Source organism: Cervus elaphus, chromosome 25 (genome assembly GCF_910594005.1).
Source record: "Cervus elaphus chromosome 25, mCerEla1.1, whole genome shotgun sequence".
Classification (NCBI taxonomy): domain Eukaryota; kingdom Metazoa; phylum Chordata; class Mammalia; order Artiodactyla; family Cervidae; genus Cervus; species Cervus elaphus.
In genome coordinates this window covers 59533421-59551590 of record NC_057839.1, presented here as the reverse complement: position 1 = coordinate 59551590, position 18170 = coordinate 59533421, and the positions used below count along the sequence as shown (strand labels likewise).

Here is an 18170-nt window from a genome sequence, read left to right as displayed (position 1 = left end):
ATACGTGTAAATCTATGGCTGATTCATATCAATGTATGACAAAAAAATAAATAAATAAAAATTTAAAAAATTAAAAAATAAAAAAATAAAATAAAATCTGGATTTTAAACCTTAAAAAAAAAAAAAAAAGAAAGAAATGGCTGTTATCTCATTGCTGGTTTAATGTGCAAGTCTTTAACAATCATGAAGCTAAATATTCTTAAGTATTTATTGGCCATTTGCAGTGTGGTTGTGAATTGCCTATTCATGTCCTTTCCTATTTTTTTCCTAGTGATTCTCTTTCTATTGATTTGCAATTGCTCCTTTAAGATTGGATAAAGATATTGTACACATACAGAAAATGAGCCGCTTCAATATTACTATCATACAAATAGAATTAAAGACAAAAGTCTTAAAGATTTGTACCAAGATAAGCATTTTATGTGTAGATCACAAAAACTGTGGAAAATTCTGAAAGAGATGGGAATACCAGACTACCTTATCTGCCTCCTGAGAAACCTGTATGCAGGTCAAGAAGCAACAGTTAGAACTGGACATGGAACAACAGACTGCTTCAAAATTGGGAAAGGAGTACGTCAAGGCTGTATATTGTCACCCTGCTTATTTACCTTATAATATGCAAAGTACATCATGCAAAATGCTGGGCTGGATGAAGCATAAGCTGGAATCAAGATTGACAGGAGAAATATGAATAACCTCAGATATGCAGATGACACCACCCTTATGGCAGAAAGAGAACAGGAAATAAAGAGCCTCTTGATGAAAGTAAAAGAGGAGAGTGAAAAAGCTGGTTTAAAACTCAACATTCAAAAAACAAAGATCATGGCGTCTGATCCCATCACTTCATGGCAAATAGATGGGGAAACAATGGAAACAGTGGCAGACTTTATTTTCTTGGGCTCCAAAATCACTGCAGATGGTGACTGCAGCCATAAAATTAAAAGAATGCTTGCTCCTTGGAAGAAAAGCTAAGGCAAACCTAGACAGTGTATTAAAAAGCAGAGACATTACTTTGCCAACAAAAGTCTGTCTAGTCAACACTACGGTTTTTCCAGTAGTTATATATGGATGTGAGAGTTGGACCATAAAGAAAGATGAGCGCCGAAGAATTGATGCTTTTGAACTGTGGTGTTGGAGAAGACTTCTGAGAGTCCCTTGGACTGCAAGGAGATCAAACCAGTCCATCCTAAAGGAAATCAGTCCTGAATATTCATTGAAAGGACTGATGTTGAAGCTGAAGCTCCAGTACTTTGGCCACCTGATGTGAAGACCTGACTCATTAGAAGGAAGGATTGAAGGTGGGAGGAGAAGGGGATGACAGAGGATGAGATGGTTGGATGGCATCACCGACTCAACAGACATGACTTTGAGTAAACTCCAGGAGTTGGTGATGGACAGGGAGGCCTGGCATGCTGCAGTCCATGGGGTCGCAAAGAGTCAAGACACTACTGAGTGACTGAACTAACTGAAACATTTTATATTTATAAAAAGTATAATCCACTATGAGTGTATGGTAGCTATGTACTAAAAAACAGTCCTAAAGTAAAATAAGCAAAACCTGTTAGAAAACCAGGCAACATTAACAGAAAAACCATAATAAAGAGATGTTCTAATAGAATGCCTTAATAGAAATACATTATACCTTATACTCCCCTAACAACATCAGTCTTTTAAAGTACTATAAATGGTCAACAAAATTAATCATTTATTAGAACACAGAAACTACAAAAGTCACAACTGATAACAATAATGTTGTAAATAGAAAATTAATCATGAAGGAATTTTAGGTCTCTCAACTGCTTTAAAGTTTAGAAAAGCTTATTTTAAATTACTACTAGATCCTTGCAGAACTCCAAACTGCAAACAGAGGCCATTTGGAATGTAATAAGTCCCAATAAAGACACCAGAGGACTGAAAAACAGAGAGATGTAAGAGAATGCAATCACTCCCTGCATCCCCCAGGCACGTAGGACAGAGAAAGTTAGGAGGGGATGCCCTAGTCAGGCTGAGTTGGCCAAACCACCCCCCATGCAGGGACAGGGCTCTGCCTCTTCATGCCTGGAGGGCAGGTCTTTTCAGAGACCACAAGTCCTTGGAGCCCGCAAGTGCTTAGGAGAAGAGATGGGGCAAAAGAGGCATCCAGGGCACAGAGAACAGGTGAGAACTGGAGGTGATATTACCACCTGAAGTCTCCTTATTCATTCTTTACCTGGTTTCTCAGCTCCACTTTCTGGAATTCTAGATGTGCTTTATCAAAATTCCTCATTCCACTCTCTAGGAAAGGAGCCCCCAAACCTGGACTCACCACATGCTACAGTTGAATACAAAGATCAGAGTAGAAAATAGGGGCTCAAAAGAAGAAACATAGTCAGAAAGGTAAAGTGACTTGTCAGAAGCCTGTGGACAGAGTGTCCATGTCCAGAACAGAGCATCATAAGTCCTCTTTTTAAGATGCTTCTCCCATTATTTCTACTAATCCTTGACTCTCAACTCCTTTGCCAGCTGACTCACAACTTACCTCCTCCAGGAAAGCTGACCTGATTGACACCGACCCCGAGTACTCCTCTACAGCTAAGTCGATTCTTGAAGACTTTACTATTTGTATCTGTTTATGTTTTACTTTGAATTCAAAGCATGTGGCAATACATAGATTTTTTTTCTATAACAGATAAGTACCTGAATTCCTTTGTATGAATGGAATATTAGAACATCAAATAATATTTTCTAACTTATATGTCATCATTTAAGTTTTTCACAGAAAAAGTGAATCCAAGAAATAACAAAAATAAAATGTTTTGATTCCTTGACAAAAACCACTACAATATTGTAAAGTAATTAGCCTCCAACTAATAAAAATAAATGAAAAAAAGAAAGCAATAAGTTGGTAATAAAACAGTCAATACACTTAAATTTTAATATTACAAAACATTTGTGTTTTTCAAGATACTTTTTGAATTTCAAGAAACAGAAAACACTCATAAACACAGGTATTAATAAGAAACTTCAATGGACACTTGTTTAAAACAAGACAGATTTTATTCAAGCTACTGCAGTAAGGAAGCAAGATTTCAGTATAGAATGAGCTTAACTCTAAATATAGGAATGGGTAGCTGGCAGTTTATAGGCAATAGTCAGGGGTCACTGGATAGAAAATTACTAAGAGGAACTTCATTAGATATCCAGGGTGGGGGATTCTTTCTATGCTAGCCTAGCAAGATTCTTGCTAAAACTGGGCTTTCCAGGCCAAACCTTGGGCCAGGAATGAGGCAGAGTCACAAAGAGGGCTCAGAGGAGCCTGACAAAAGTTTGGTCAAGGGCAAAGTCTTTGTCAGAGGTAATGGGAGTTTAAGAACAAAGGAACAAATGAAAAACTGTCTCAGCAGCTGCTTGGCCAGCCTCCCAGAGAAATGCCACATCCATCACAGTGGCTCTGGTAGTGTATCCATCACATCAGTGGTCGGACCCCAGAGCAGGGAGCCCACGTGTTCCGCCACTTTAATGACATCACAACCTTCTTCTTCTCCTTATGTTTCAACTGTTCCAATTACTCCTTGCGTCAACCAGAACTCCTGGTTGCAGACAACTAGAATCAACTCTGAATAAATGACAGAAAAGGAATCTATCAGAATAATTTAAAACATACAGAGGATAGACAGGAAGACTAGACGATCAGGCTGAGAAATTAGATGGGAACCAAGAGATGCTGGAGGTCAAATATCAGTCAAGATATGTTACCTATGTGACACAGTCTCCAGAGGTCCCCTGACTCTCACTCTGCCTCGGGTACCACCACAAATAGGTTGTAGACACCCTTGACCTTGTATTGCTTCCCCCAGATTTCAAGTCCCAAATTAGGGCATCTGACTGAAGGCCCTGAACCAAGGCAGTGGCCACAGGAATGAAGATGAGACAGAATTGACAGAGCCTGGTGGCTGAATAGAAGTGGAGAATAAGACGATCTGAAGGAGATACTAAAATTTCTCATTTGAACAACGTAGTAAGTGGTAAAGCTATTATCTGAGATAAGAAATCAGTGAAGATGAGTAGTTTGGAGGGGAAATTGATGAGCTTCACTTGGGGGCATATTGAATTTGAGGTCTCTAAAAAAATATTCACGTGGAAAGAAATGTTCCAGTGAAAATTGGGAAATGTAAATCTGTGTTTCATAAAAGAAATAGGGGCTTAACAATTTGGATCTAAGAGTCATCAGCATAAAAATCATAGTGATGTGAATTAGTTCCCCCAAGAAGAAGGTAAAAAGCGAGACTAGAGATGACGCAGGGCATGGGGACAGTGAGATTCAGTGTGTGAGCTGAGAGAAGGGAACAGATGAGAGAAACTGAGAACAGTCAGAAAGGCAGCAGGAAAGCCAAGAGAGAGGAATGTACTGGAACTCAAAACAGAAAAAGTTTCAAGGAAAGAATAAGGAGCCAAGAGTGTTAAAGCGCAAACCAAATGTTCCCCAACACAGGACTAGTTTGAATAAACTATGACCCAGCCATACAATGGCGTGAAGAGGTATGGGGAGACCTCTGTATCCTGCTGTGTCTGATCTTGCAGACATGGGTAAGAAAAGCACAGGGCACAGCAGTGTGTTGTATGCCACTTTCAGTGTAAAAAGAAGGAAATGCACAAGTGCATGCATGCACATGTATTTTCTTACATTTTTAAAATCAAACTATGGAAGAATAAGCCAAAAACCTAAAATCAAAAAGTTACCTATTGGGGAGGAGAGAACAATAAAAAAAAACTAGAACTCTCTAGTGCTCACTCACTTTGGCAGTACACATGTTAAAACTGGAACAATAGCAAGAAGATTAGCATGGCCCCTGCACAAGAATGACATACAAATTCATGAAGTGTTGCATGTTTTTAAGCTACAAGATACTAATGAAAGAAAAGACGACACAAACAAATGGAGAGTTAAACAACGCTCTTGGTTTCAAAGAGTCAATATAGTGAAAATGACTATACTACACAAAGCAATCTACAGATTCAATGCAATCTCTATAAAATTACCAATGGAATTTTTCACAGAATTTGAACAAAAAAATTTACAATTTATGTGGAAACACAAAAGACCCCAAATAGCCAAAGTAATCTTGAGAAAGAAAAACAGAGTTGGATAAATCAGGCTCCCTGACTTCAGACTAAACCACAAAGCTACAGTAAGCAAGAAGGGATGGTACTGGCACAAAAACTGAAAAAGACAGAAAGACAAAAAATACAGAAAGCCCAGAGATAAACTCATGCACCTATGGTCACAGGTGACATTAGGAAGCACCTTTGTCTATGACAAAGGAGGCAATAAGATACAATGGAGAAAAGACAGTCTCTTTAATAATAAGCGGTGCTGGGAAAACTGGACAGTTGATGTAAAAGAATGAAATTAGATACTATCTAAGCCCATATACAAAAATAAACAAAATGGATTAAAGATCTAAATATAAGACTGGATACTATAAAACCCTTAAAGGAAAACATAGGCAGAACACCCTTTGACATATATTGCTGCAAGATCTTTTTTTAATCCACCTCCTAGAATAATGAAAATAAAAACAAAAATAAACAAATGGGATCTAAATAAAATAAAAGTCTCTGCACAGCAAAGGAAACCATGAACAAAAGAAAAAGGACAACCCTGAGAATGGGAGAAAAATATTGCAAATGAAGCAAATGACAAAGGATTAATCTCCAAAATATACAAAAAGCTCATGCATCTCAATATCAAAAAACAAATAACACAATCAAAAAATGGGCAAAAGATGTAAACAGACATTTACCCAAAGAATACATATGATAGCCAAAAATCACATGAAAAGGTGCCTAACATCACTAATTATTAGAGAAGCACAAATCAAAACTACAGTCAGGTATCACCTCGCATCGGTCAGAATCAGTTCAGCTCAGTTCAGTCGCTCAGTCGTGTCCGACTCTTTGCAACCCCATGAATCACAGCATGCCAGGCCACCCTGTCCATCACCAACTCACAGAGTCTACCCAAACCCATGCCCATTGAGTCGGTGATGCCATCCAGCCATCTCATCCTCTGTCATCCCCTTCTCCTCCCACCCTCAATCCTTCCCAGCATCAGGGTCTTTTCCAATGAGTCAACTCTTCACATGAGGTGGCCAAAGTACTGGAGTTTCAGCTTTAGCATCAGTCCTTCCAATGAACACCCAGGACTGATCTCATTTAGGATGGATTGGTTGGATCTCCTTGCAGTCCAAGGGACTCTCAAGAGTCTTCTCCAACACCATAGTTCAAAAGCATCAATTTTTCAGACTAGCTATCCTCAAAAAAATCTACAAACTATAGATGCTAGAGAGGGTGTAGAGCAAAGAGAACCCTCCTACAGTGTTGGTGGGAATATAAATTGAGACAGCCAGTTTACAGGATGGAGGTTCATTAAAAAACTAAAAATAGAACTACCACATGACCCAGCAATGCTACTCCTGGGCATATACTCAGAGAAAAACCATAATTCAAAAAAGATACATGCACCTCAATGTTCACTGCAGCACTATTTGCAATGGCCAGGACATGGAAGCAACCTAAATGTCCATCAACAGAGGAATGGATAAAGAAGATGTGGTACGCATATTCAGTGTAATGTTACTCAGTCATTAAAAAGAATTCATTTGAATCAGTTCTAATGATGAAACTGGAGCCCATTATACAGAGTGAAGTAAGCAAGAAAGATAAAGACCAATACAGTATACTAACGCATATATATGGAATTTAAAAAGATGGTAACGATAACCCAATATGCAAAACAGAAAAAGTGACACAGGTGTACAGAACAGACTTTGGGACTCTATGGGAGAAGGCGAGGGCAGGATGTTCTGAGAGAATAGCATTGAAACAAGTATACTATCAAGTGTGGAACAGATCACCAGCCCAGGTTGGATGCATGAGACAAGTGCTCAGGGCTGGTGCACTGGGAAGACCCAGAGGGATGGGGTGGGGAGGGAGGTGGGAGGGGGTATCGGGATGGGGAACACATGGAAATCCATGGCTGATTCATGTCAATGTATGGCAAAAACCACTACAATATTGTAAAGTAATTCGCCTCCAACTAATAAAAATAAGTGGAAAAAAAAAAGAACAAAATAATTCCTGATGGTGGGCAAAACTGAAGGTGGGAGAAGGGGACAACAGAGAATGAGATGGTTGGATGGCATCATCAACTCTATGGACATGAGTTTGACAAGCTCCGGGAGTTGGTGATGGACAGGGAAGCCTGGCATGCTGTAGTCCATGGGGTCGCAAAGAGTCAGACACAACTGAGTGACTGAGCTGAACTGAATGTCATTTGCAAAAACACTGATGGACCTAGATATTGTCTTACTGAGTGAAGTGAGTCAGACACAGAAAGACAAATATCATACAATATCACTTTGCGTGGAATCTAACAAAAAGGGGGGGGGGGTGGGATACAAATGAACTTATCTACAAAACAGAAGTAGAGTCATAGACATACCAAACAAACGTATGGTTACCAGAGGATAAGGGACCAGGGGAAGGAATAAACTGGAATTGACACACACACTCTGCTGGTGCTGCTAAGTCACTTCAGTCGTGTCCGACTCTGTGCGGCCCCACAGACAGCAGCCCACCAGGCTCCTCTGTCCCAGAATCCTCTGGGATTCTCCAGGCAAGAACACTGGAGTGGGTTGCCATTTCCTTCTCCAATGCGTGAAAGTGAAAAGTGAAAGTGAAGTCGCTCAGTCGTGTCCGACTCTGTGTGACCCCACAGATGGCAACCCACCAGGCTCCTATGTCCCTGGGATTCTCCAGGCAAGAATACTAGAGTGGGTGGCCATTTCCTTCTCTACACATACACACTACTAAATGTAAAATGCATACATGCATGCTCGGTCACTCAGTCATGTCCAACTCTGCAACCCTACAGAGTGCAGCCCACCAGACTCCTCTGCCCACGGGAGTCTTCAGGCAGGAATACTGGTGGTTGTCGTTTAGTTGCTCAGTCACGTCCAACTCTTTGCAACCCCATGGACTGCAGCACACCAGGCTTCCCTGCCCTTCACAATCTCCCAGAGACTGCTCAAACTCATGTCCATTGAATAGGCTATGCCATCCAACCATCTCATCCTCTGTCATCCCCTTCTCCTCCCGCCTTCAATCTTTCCCAGCATCAGGGGCTTTCCCACTGAGTCAGCTCTTCAGTTCAGGTGGTCAAAGCATTAGAGCTTTAGCTTCAGCATCCGTCCTTCCAATGGATATTCAGGGTTGATCTCCTTTAGGATTGAACTGGTTTGATCTCTTTGCTGTCTAAGGGACTCTCAAGAGTTTTCTCCAACACCACAGTTCAAAAGCATCAATTCTTCGGCACTCAGCTTTCTTTATGGTCCAATTCTCACATCCATACGTGATTACGGGAAAAACCATAGCCTTGACTAGATGGACCTTTGTTGGCAAAGTAATGTCTCTGCTTTTTAATATGCTGTCTAGGTTTGTCATTGATTTTCTTCCAAGGAGCAAGCATCTTTTAATTTCATGGCTTCAGTCACCATCCACAGTGATTCTGGAACCCAAAAAAATAAAGTCTGTCACTGTTTCCGTTTTTTCCCCATCTATCAGTCATAAAGTGATGGGACCAGATGCTACGATCTTCGTTTTTTGAATGCTGAGTTTCAAGCCAGCTTTCTCACTCTCCTCTTTCACTTTCATCAACAAGCTCTTTTAGTTCCTCTTCACTTTCTACCATAAGGGCGGTATCATCTGCATATCTGAGGTTATCGATAATTCTCCTGGCAGTCTTGATTCCAGCCTGAGCTTCATCCAGCCCAGCATTTCACATGATGTACTCTGCATAGAAGTTAAATAAGCAGGGTGACAATATACAGCCTTGACATACTCCTTTCCCAATTTTGAAGCAGTCCATTGTTCCATGTGCAGTTTTAACTGTTGCTTCCTGACCTGCATACAGGTTTCTCAGGAGGCAGGTAAGGTGGTCTGGTATTCCCATCCCTTGAAGAGTTTTCCACAGTTTGTTGTGATCCACACAGTCAAAGGCTATAGCGTAGTCAATGAAGCAGAAGTAGATGTGTTTCTGGGATTCCCTTGCTTTTTCTATGATCCAGTGGATGTTGGCAATTTGATCTCTGGTTCCCCTGCCTTTTCTAAAACCAGCTTATACATCTGATTTAGAAGTTCACATACTGCTGAAGCCTAATTTGAAGGATTTTGAGCATGACCTTGCTAGCATGTGAAATGAGTGCAGTTGTGTAGTGGTTTGAATATTCTTTGGCATTGCCTTTCTTTGGGATTGGAATGAAAACTGATCTTTTCTAGTCCTGTGGCCACTGCTGAGTTTTCCAAATTTGCTGGCATATTGAGTGCAACATTTTAACAGCATCATCTTTTAGGATTTGAAATAGCTCAGCAGGAATTCCATGAACTCCATTAGCTTTGTAGTAATGCTTCCTAAGGCCCACTTGACTTCACACTCCAGGATATCTTTGGTTGCCATTTCCTCCTCCAGGGGATCTTTCCAACTCAGGGATCGAACCCATGTCTCCTGCATTAGCAGGTGGATTCTTTACCACTGAGCCACCTGGGAAGCCCTGAGTGCAAAATAGGAAACTAATAATAATAACCTTCTATATAGCACACAGAACTCTACTCAATACTCTGTAATGGCCTAACTTGGAAAATAATCTAAAAAAGAATAGATCCATGCATATGTATAACTGATTCACTTTGTTGTACATCTGAACCTAATGCAACATCATAAATCAACCATACTCCAATTAAAACTTTTTTAAATAATTAAAAAAGAGGGACAATAACACCAATGAGGTAAAACACTATAACAGATAACACTAAAGGACATGAGGATAATCTTTGAACTATTCTTGAAATTTTTTATTTCCAAATAAAATAACTTTAAAAGTTAAAAAAAAAACTAGAACTCGAAATGCACCATTTTTATAGTCTGGACTTTACTATGATTCAACACATAATCATACACAGTCTATCAAATTCTTTTAAAAAACAATCTGTAAGAATGGAAAAGAAATTTTAAAGAAATGACCCTAACTGTGTCTCAAGTTGGTGGTTTAACCACAAACAGAAGAATTATTTTAAACAACTTTTTTTTCACTGTTTCTAAAGTAGAATCACTTTTATTTTCCCTATCTAAATGTTATTAGCAAATATAAAATGTCATTTTAAATACAAAAATAACAGAGTTGCTGATAGATTTGAGCATACTTTATGACTGTATTCCTATGTATTTTGCAGACAATTACATAAAACATGTGAATTCATCTGTCATTATTACCAAAATACTGCCAAAAAACCAGGCCGTAATTTCTTCAGGTTGAACTAGCCTGAATTAAATATACTGTCCAACCACTGTAAAGTAATTTTTCAAAAATTGACATTTTAATTTTTACGAGTTAATTTTAATTTTCACACTTTCCTGTGTGTCTAAGGTTTCAGGATCATGCACTTGATAAAAGCAACTTTAAAATGGAGTGGTTTTTTTCTGCTTATCTACCCTGGTGGTACAGTGGTTAAGACTCCATGCTTCCATTGCAGGGGACATGGGTTCGATCCCTGGTTGGGGAACTAAAATTCTACATGATCTCCGCCTCCCCCACCCACCAAAAAAAAAAAAAGTGGACCAATGACAGAACTGCTTTTGGGTGAGAAGCACCTAATGACCCAAAATAAGCTTAATCGGGAATTGACTTTAAGCACAGCTGCTGTTCCAAATATACTTTCCTGAACTGGAAACAAAAGCGCGGGTTTTGTTGAGCCTCTTTGGATCTTGGAGGCAACAGATCCCATACTGGGGTTCACTGCTCCTGCCACGGACACAGTAACATATAAGGCTTCCAGTCCGGGTGTGGGGATCTCAGAGCAACACACAGCGCCATCTGGTGGAGCCAGCTTGAAGTTTTGGGGGAAGATTCCATGCAGTCCATGGAGCCCTGGGAAGAAAATCATAGCAGAGTTCCCCTGCTCACTTTGGAAATAAGCCTTCTCCTCTTGAAACAGTTCCTGGCTTACTAATGGCCGGTTAGAAACTCCAAGCGACCACAGGACCTGAAATTCCTATCATAAATCCAGTGTTTTCTGATCCTTCAGGTCAAAAATGTGGGATTTTGTACTGACTGTCCACCGGGTCCTGACAGCACAGATAGTTCCGTGAGCAGGGAGGTCACATCTCCACCTACACCTGGGCACCCGGGCACGGCCTTGTCTTCCGACCCACTGGGGGGCCTCTTGGGAAGCAGAGGTCACTTTCACTTCTCCTCCTAAGCACCCGTGCAATGCGTCTGATTTGCTTCCACTCTTCAATCTGTAAGGTGGCATCTTACAAGGTCGATTTCCTCACAGAACAGATTAGGAAACTGGTACCTGGAGTCAAGTCAGTTCCTCCTGATAAGGGAGGCAGGTGGTGACCGGCCAAGATGAGAACTCAGGGCTCCTCGTATGCGGTCTTTTTGCACATATAAAGGTAAAGAGTTGGTCTCAGATTTTTCTAGCAAGAAGTGATTCTGCATCCTACCTCAGCCCTTTTCTTCACACTAACCACACCTAGAAAAAGAAAATCTAGCCATCTGCTGCATTTCCAGAAACACAGAGGAAGTCTCGACCACATAACATAAACCTCATCCATCCCACTCTTTCATTGTTCTATCCTTAGATGTTTTATCCAGCCTCTTCAAGTTTATGGGTATCTTTAATCATGTCCAAGGTAATCATGAGCACTTTCAGCCTCTATTTGCTTAAAAGTCACATGATTGAACTGAATAGAATCTTGATAATAATGCTTTACACAGGAAATTAAAGGTAAATCAGCCAGCCTTTTTTTTAAAGATGTGATTGCAATTACTCAGTATCACCGACTACAGTGACTTCATCACCTATGAAAAATAGCTGTTGTAAGTTTTACACAAAACGGACTGGTCTGATTACATAAAATATCATGGCATTTTCCCAAAAGGGTGATAATATTATAACTTAACCTTGAGCAGTGTGACACTGAAATATTGGATTGGCCAAAAAGTTTCTTTGGGTCTTTCCATAAGATGTTACAGAAAAACCAGAAGTTTTTGGCCAACCCAATATTTTTAGGCTTCTCCACAAGATGGGGCTACTCCCCAAGCAATTGTGTTGCCAAGCTTGTGGGGGGGGGCAGTCTGAAAATGTTTGATTATAAAGTGTCGCTCACGTTAGCAGTCTTAATAGGATGGCTCATTCACTGCAACTGTGTGTACTCGACCTCAGTCACATCCGACTCTGAGGCCCCCTGGACTGTAACCTGCCAGGCTCCCTCATCCATGGGATTCTCCAGGCAAGAAGACATTAACTAAAAACCCAGGGTTCACAGGGCTCAGTCTAGCCATGGAATCCAGTGTAAAGTATCTGAGTCCTGGATCAGATAACCAAATTGAAAACCAAGTGTGGTTTTCAAAAAATCTAACTGTTGCTTGCATTATCTCCAGGAATATGGAAGAGGATTAGGTTTATAACCGACAGCAACATTTCTCAAAGCTTCTCCTGCTGTTCCACTTGCTTCCACCCCAAAGCTGTTCCTGGATTTCTCACACACAGATCTTCCACAGCCTTTCTCTCTCCCCTCCTCATTTCCTCTTTCCTGGCTAAATCCTTCAGTTCAGTTCAGTCGCTCAATCATGTCCGACTCTTTGCGACCCCATGAACCGCAGCACACCAGGCCTCCCTGTCCATCACCAACTCCCGGAGTTTACCCAAACTCATGTCCATTGAATTGGTGATGCCATCCAACCATCTCATCTGTCGTCCCCTTCTCCTCCTGCCCTCAATCTTTCCCAGCATCAGAGTCTTTTCAAATGAGTCAGCTCTTCGCATCAGGTGGCCAAAGTATTGGACTTTCAACTTCAACATGAGTCCTTCCAATGAACACCCAGGACTGATCTCCTAACCCTAAATCCTTCCACCCTTTAAAATAGACAGCTAGTAGTAAGCTACTGCTTAGCACAGGAAGCTCAGCTCGGTACTCTGTGATGACCTAGAGGGGTGGGATGGGTGGGGGTGGGAGAGAGGCTCAAAAAGTCGGGGAGGGAGGGGGATATTTGTAGACATATATACTATGTATATAGTACTTATATGTATATATGGCTCATATATGTATATACTTTGCTGTCAGCAGAAACCAACACAACACGATAAAGCAATTATACTCCAATAATGAAAGAAAGATGATAGTCAAAGAAAAAAAATTCTTCCCGCTTTCTTGCCTCTCTGGTTCATAGCCAGACTAGTAGCTCCAAATTCTCCTGTGAAGGTAGGGAAAAATCTCAGATCCCCACATGGAAAGCCCAGGTCTCAGCCCAGGCCATATGGGATTCAGACACACCTGAGCCCATGTGGATGTCCGACATGAGCTGGGGAAGTCCTCAGGAAAGGTGATTCCATAAGGATTTCAGGGGTTTTCTTCCTATTATCTTATTTTGGTCAATGGAGAAGAAAGAATCTTGCATAGGAGAGCAGGGGAGAACCAGGGAGGGAAGAACAGAAAGGCAGCTCTTCCAGATGATGCTTCAGGCCCTGAATCATGGCTCAGGGCTGAGTCTCAGGGGAAGGGGCCTCCCACGAACTCCAGGGGAAATCCGTGAGAACTGGGGAGAAAGCGGGTGCTGCTTTGATGCTCGTGGGGCCAAGCACCATCCTTCATGAAAGGAGGGTATCAACTCCTTTCCCCACTGATGGATGGTGAGTTTTATGTGTCAATGTGGCTACACACAGAACCCAAATATTTGGTCAAATGTTAGTCTAGATGTCACTGTGGACATCTATCTCTTTGATGAGATTAACAATTTAATCAACAGACTCTGAATAAAGCAGATTACTCTCCATAATGTCAGTGGGCCTCATCCAATCAGTTGAAGGCTCTAAGAGACAAAAGAGGGAGGTTTTCCCTGAAGAAGAGGGAATCTCTTCCTCTGCAGAGATAGGAATCCGGGGAGAGATATTTGCCGGTCCTGGCTCTTTCCCTTTTTTCAGATCCAGTCCCCTTGCTGCCCACACTGTGATTCCCCAGGGCCACCCTGGCCACTCCGGCCCCTCCTGCTTCCTCTGATTTCATTGCTTTAGGTTTCTGCAACCAAAAAGATCCTAATCGACACATGATTAGGAATGATAAGAAATTCTGCAGGAAGCATTTACTAGAAAATATATTAAAATCCCTCGTGGCTCAGTGGTAAAGAATCTGCCTGCTATTGCAAAAGATACGGGTTCAATCCCTGGGTGGGGAAGATGACCTGGAGAACAAAACGGCAATCTGCTCCAATATTCTTGCCGGGGAAATCCCATGGACAGAAGAGCCTGGCGGGCTACTAGTCCATGGGGTCGCAAAAGAGTCAGACACGACTTAGGGACTGAAAAACAACAATATTAATGAAAATCCAAGACCAATATTTACGGGGTTCCCTGATGGGTTCCTGTGAGCCGGGTCTGGGGTAAACACACTACACAAGATCACCGCGCTCCACGCCTTCCTGCAACACCTGTCGTGCATTCAGCCTCGCCTGTCTCTGCGGCCCTGGACCACTGTCCTGCCCCCACTGTGGCTCTGGGCCATCTCTGGGTGAGCACTGACCACCTTCGCATACACACAGCCGGCAGCAGCTCTGACTTCATTTCCAGCCAGTGTGCCTCTCACCTCCTGCCTCGGGTTTCCTGTTGCCACAAGACACCTGGAATCTGCCTGTCACCCATAACGCACAACCGGAAGAACAAAGGAATTCACGTCAGTGAAGCAAACCCTCACCAGCGGGAAAGTGTAACCGAGATGAGCTCTCCCTCCAGTGGTAAAGAACCCGCCTGCCAATGCAGGAGACGTAAGAGATGAGGTTCAATCCCTGGGTAGGGAAGATCCCCTGGAGGAGGGCATAGCAGCCCACTCCAGTATTCTCGCCTGGAGAATCCCATGGACAGAGGAGCCTCGCAGGCTATAATCCATAAGTTTGCAGAGTTGGACATGACTGAAGCAACTTATCATGCATGCATGCACTGATTCTCTCTTTCCCTACCTCACTCTGCTTTCTCCTCACACTTGCTTTCCTGGAAAACATTCCTAAATAAACTGGTAACACAAATCCACACCCGGGCTCTGCATTTTTTAGAGAAACCATTCCAAGATGTTCTTGCTTTAAATGAGGTCTTTGGTCAAGTTGGGCTTCCCTTGTGGCTTAGTTGGTAAAGAATCCCCCTGCAATGTGGGAGACATGGGTTCGATCCCTGGGTTGGGAAGATCCCCTGGAGGAGGGAAAGGCTACCCACTCCAGTATTATGGGCTTCCCTGATAGCTCAATTGGTAAAGAATCTGCTTGCAATGCAGGAGACCCCGGTTCATTTCCTGGGTTAGGAAGATCCACTGGAGAAGGGATGGGCTACCCACTCCAGTATTCCTGGGCTTCCCTTGTGGCTCAGATGGTCAAGAATCCTCCTGCAATGCAGGAGACCTAGGTTGAGAAGATCCCCTGGAGAAGGGAAAGGCTACCCACTCCAGTATTCTGGCCTGGAGAATCCCATGGACTGTATAGGCCATGGAGTCGCAAAGAGTAGGAGACTACTGAGCGACTTTCACAACATGGTCAAGTTAGAAGCTGAATATGTCAGAGACGAAAAATTCCTGGCTGGTTTCCTTTCTGGATAACTGAAACTGCAACAGACACAACTGGATACAAGACACATAAGGCAATTCATCCCCCACGAGTGGGCTACGCCGACCGCTGCTGTAGAAGGTATCAGCAATCGACCTCACACAAGAATGAGAGGAAGGGCCTATTAGCAAGTGAACAAAGTTTAACGCCTCATTATCCACAAAATATGAGAGAATTTAATAGGATGCTTCAGTGGGAGTTCTCAAATAGTGACTGCTTTTGCCTGTAGAGAAAAATGCACACACAGTGATCAGCCTGTCTGTCACAGGGAAAACAAAACCGGAAGTGGCCAAATTCAAGGAAGCTACTTCCTGGGCAGCCACTAGGTGGCGAGCTTAACCATCTTTTGGATTCTTGACCTAATCACTCCCGCATTGGCTGTTCTTACTCTGCTAAGAATTTGCTAGTGGACAAAGATCTTTTTTTGTACTTGAAATAATCTGAGCGCAAGGACCCTCTAAATTTAAAAAGTTGAAAATTGCTTTATTATAGATAATATTGTATATGTTATTATATAATATACACATTTATATTTATATAAATATATTATTTATATTAACAAAATAATAATATATTATAATTATATTGCATATAAATTATATATTATATGTAAATATAATATAACTAATATTACAATAATTATAGTATTAATAATTATATTATATAAATAATATATAATAACATAATAAAGCAATTTTCAACTTTTCTCAACTCAGTCATGTCTAACTCTTTGCAACCCCACAGACTAGCCCACCAGGCTCCTCTGTCCATGGGGATTCTCTAGGCAAGAATACTGGAGTGGGTTGCCAAGCCCTCCTCTAGGGGATCTTCCCAACCCAGGGATCGAACCCAGGTCTCCCACATTGCAGGAGGACTCTCTACTGTCTGAGCCACCAGGGAAGTCATAGATAATATAAAAGTAGGATAAATGTGAAGCATAGAGACCATCTTATTGTCTGTTGGCTGTGTGTATTTTGTTCTTGCTGCTCCTTTAGCTGCCTGGTCTCAGGAGGGAGGCATTATTACAGTGTTTGATGAGGCCTTTGGCTTTGTTTTACTTGACTTTGCAAGGATACGGGTGTCTGCTGTTTATTTTTTTAATACTTTGATTTTATTGGAGTATAGTTGATCTACAACGTTGTGTTAGTTTCAGGTGTACGGCAAAGTGATTCAGTTACACAAATACATATACTCACTCTTTTTTAGACTCTTTTCTCACAGAGGCCATTGCAGAATATTGGGTAGAGTTCCTTGTGCTATACAGTAGGTCCTTGTTGGGTTATCTATCTTATATACAGCAGTGTGTATATGTTTATCCCAAGTTCCTGATACCTCCCTGCCTGCCACAGTTTCCCTTTGGTAGGCATGTTTGTTTTCAATATCTGTAAGTTTGCTTCTGTTTTGTAAATAAGTTCATTTGTACCTTTTTTCTAAATTAAATTCCACATATAAGAGATATCATGTGATATTTGTCTTTCTCTGTCTGAATGACTTAGTATGATAATCTCTAGGTCCATCCATGTTGCTGAAAATGGCATTATTTCATTCTTTTTTATGGCTGAGTAATATTCTAAAAACCAGAAATATAAATACAGCCCACAAGGACTAGAGACTGAGCCTAAATTAGCTCAATCAGACAAGACCTGAAATCAAGGGGGAAAGGATGGCAGTTTTAAAATCCAAACGGCTGGGGCAGCTCCCTCAGCCAAACCTTACAGGTAGTAAGTTTTAGTCATCTGAGGAAGCAACCTTTATGTATTCCAACTGTTCTTTGTAAACTAATATCTGCCTGCCAACTCAGGAGACGTGTGTTTGATCCCTGGGTTGGGAAGCTCCCCTGGAGTAGGAAATAGCAAGAAAATTCCTCAAAAATTCCATGGACAGAGGAGCCTGGCAGGCTACAGTCCATGGGGTTGCAAAATGGTCGGACACAACTTAGCAACTAAATAAAAATGTTTCACTGCGTATATGTATCAGATTTTCTTTGTCCATTAAGTGTTTCCTGTTTAAATAAGGTGTTTTGATAACCAAAAAATCTCCTAAAAAACATTTCTCAAGTGAAGCCAGGGCAGAAATAGAGGCCTGAAAAGACAGAAAGGGTCAGATGGAGGAGGGGGGATTGGAGGACATGATGCTTGCAGACGGGAGCAGAGGCACAGGGGTATTGTCATAGCAACAACATATATATATGTGTATATATATATATATATACACATATACATATATGTATGTATTATTGCTGTTCTGTTGCTCAGTCTTGTCCAACTCTTTGTGACTCCATGGACTGCAACACGCCAGGCTTCCCTATCCATCGCCAACTCCCAGACCTTGCTCAAACTCATCTCCATTGAGTCGGTGATGCCATCCAACCATCTCATCCTCTGTCATCCCCTTCTCCTCCTATCTTCAATCTTTCTCAGCATCAGGGCCTTTTCAAATGAGTCAGTTCTTCAAAACAGGTGGCCAAAGTATTGGAGCTTCAGT

The 18170-nt window shown here is 41.6% G+C and overlaps 1 protein-coding gene and 1 non-coding gene across 2 annotated transcripts in view; one reads left to right on the top strand and one right to left on the bottom strand.

Annotated features, from left to right (window-relative positions):
• Positions 1-18170, bottom strand: part of DNAH5 (dynein axonemal heavy chain 5) — a 324549-nt gene that overhangs the window by 287874 nt on the left and 18505 nt on the right. The gene's annotated exons all lie outside the window — the stretch shown is intronic.
• Positions 4764-4874, top strand: LOC122684033. Its single transcript, XR_006337928.1, has one exon. It is a non-coding gene; the product is annotated as a U6 spliceosomal RNA (small nuclear RNA).